Here is a 2,500-nt window from a genome sequence, read left to right as displayed (position 1 = left end):
TTGTTAACTATGATGTTACTTTGCATACCAAAGGACACTGGAAAAATAGGGGGTGGTGTTTAGCCTACATGGGAAGCCTAACGCCTATACTTCTGTCATTCCACTTTACATTTCAAGTTACTTGCACATTAAAACTAGTAGAAAATGTAGGCTATTTAAAAATCCTATGTTGAATGAAAGTAACTGTACGTTAAATATCCAAACTTTTTCTTGTAACCGTCTTTATGTGGCTCTTCTGAGATTAAAAAAATAATACATTTGGTAAAAGTGGCTCTCCAGGCAAAAAAGGTTGCCGACCCCTGGTTTAGGGTATAAGACGTAAAGTCTTTCTAGCAAAGAGATGTAGTTCTCCAGAAGTACTCAGGTTTGTTTAGATTGACAATGTTTCCGGTTTGCTGTCTAACGTTTCTTTCCCCACGCAGCGATACCTTCACTCGAACTCCAGGAGCCTGTTTACCTCTTGCACACTTATTTACTATTTATATTTGTTTATTATTTATTTTATTTACTTATAGTGTTTCTCAAAGGGTCAGCATTGCCCTATCCCATGCTGCTAGTCTGTAGCGATCCCTCCTGGCCTATGCTGACTAACATTAGCAGTGTTAGCACTAAGAACATTTAGTTGTGTAGTTAGCAAAGTTGTTAGCATGACCTGTTAGAAATGTTGATAGCATGAGTGGTTAGCAATGCTGATAGCATAACCTGTTAGCAATGTTTTTAGCATATGCTATTAGCAATGTTGTAACTGTTTTCTTCCAGAGGTGCTTGCCCAGAATGATAATTTCTCTCTATCTCACTCTGCCCGATGCCACTTAAGGGTTTCTTAGAGACACGCTGATTTCTGTGACTCTTTTCAAATGATCGATCTTAATGGATGGACTGCTGTCCTCTTGTGCCATGTGTTATAGGAACAGATAGAGTTTTGATTCTGACATCCAGCACTGTTCAAACCTGCCATTCTGCTGTCCAGCAGAGGGAGATTAGCCCAATATGACTTCCTGTCTGTTTAGTCCTACTCCCAAGTGCACTAATACATTAAAATATTTGGAAGAAGTGCACTAATATAGTCTGCTTTGGAAATAAGTGCACTAATTTGGTATGCTTTTGAACAAGTGTGCGCTAATTATGCAGCTAAGCTAAGAGCAGCCAGACTGACAGCTAATGATGTAATCAAATTTCAGAGATCGTTGCAGCAGGTCATTACCTCACTAAAGCTTCAGCTAATTCCTGCAGATCATACTGAAAAATAATTATCTAAATTTGAGCTAGTCTTCAGGTAGTCCTCAGCTTGTCCAGAGTTTGTTCTGTCAGTCTTGAGCTGGTCTTAAGCCAGTCCTGAGCTAGTACTAAGCATACTGAGCTAGCTGGCCTTAAGCCAGTCCTGAGCTAGTACTAAGCATACTGAGCTAGCTGGCCTTGAGCCAGTCTTACTTTAGTCTTGAGCAGGTCCTGAGCAGGTCAGTCCAGCCCTCTCCTGTCTCCTGTGTCCTGCCTGTCTAACCTGCCTCTCTTGCCCTCCCCCCCTGCCCACTCCACCCCTCCCCGTCTGTGTAGGGTTACTTTAGTGATCCTTGGAATGTTTTTGACTTCCTCATCGTTATTGGCAGCATAATAGACGTCATTCTGAGTGAGATCAATGTAAGTATACTCTCAGTCTCTCTCTCAGTCTCCTGCTGTCCCTCTGTTGCCCACTCTCTCTGTACCTCTGTCACTTTTCTTATTGTTTGTCCTCCTCTCTCTCTCTCTCTCTCTCTCTCTCTCTCTTCTCCTGTCCTCTGTCTTACTTTAAACTCCCTGGAGTTCCTCTCTTAAAACCTGCCCCCTCCCCCGGTCCACCTTGCCACACCCTATCTCTAGGAGCAATAGAATGTTGTCCCTATGGTTACAACCCCCGTCAGGGTATCTCATTGCTCTACTATAGGAGGTGTAGAAAGAACGTCAGTGCTTCAAAAGTCTGCAGTGGAAGAAAAGAGTAGGAGGGTAAAAGAGAGAGAGAGAGAGAGAGAGAGAGTTCTCTGCGAGGCATATGGTTTATGGTGCTGTTAACTCTGTGACTAACGTGACTAACCAAAGAGCTGGGTGTCCAGACTGTTCCCCTGGGCCGTGTCAGGGGTCTAGTCTGCCCGCTTGGCTCGGCTCGGCTGCGCTCCGTTCCTCTCCTCCCTCCCTGGGCAAGCATGACCAGCCGTCGCTGCCTGTGACCATCTCTCCGACTCAGTCCGTCTCATTTGTTTGGTTGCTATGGTTTCTACCTCACAACAAATATCTTCTTTTCTTTTGAGTATTTCCCGCTCCACGTCTGAGTTCTCTCCAGTGGATTCCTGATAGCAGGTTGTTCACATGTAACCCTTATTCCCTTATCTCTTATTTTTCTCTCTTTTTTCTCTTTGTTTCTTTTCCTTTCTTCCTTTCTTTCTTTCTTTCTGTTTCTGTTTCTCCGTCCTTCCTTCGACCCAACGCAGCATTATTTTGTTGATGCATGGAACACGTTTGACGCCCT

The 2,500-nt window shown here is 43.8% G+C and overlaps 1 pseudogene; it reads left to right on the top strand.

The window, feature by feature from the left end:
* The window catches only part of LOC143135885 (voltage-dependent L-type calcium channel subunit alpha-1C-like), a 35,046-nt pseudogene that overhangs the window by 6,774 nt on the left and 25,772 nt on the right, over positions 1-2,500 (top strand).

The sequence above is a fragment of the Alosa pseudoharengus genome, unplaced genomic scaffold (genome assembly GCF_046254945.1).
Source record: "Alosa pseudoharengus isolate Yale_2024_CS ecotype anadromous, Long Island Sound unplaced genomic scaffold, YU_APseudo_1.1 YU_APseudo_1.1_scf_20, whole genome shotgun sequence".
NCBI classification, from domain to species: Eukaryota; Metazoa; Chordata; class Actinopteri; order Clupeiformes; family Clupeidae; genus Alosa; species Alosa pseudoharengus.
Note: the sequence above shows the minus strand (reverse complement) of the source record. Positions and strands in the feature narration are given on the sequence as shown.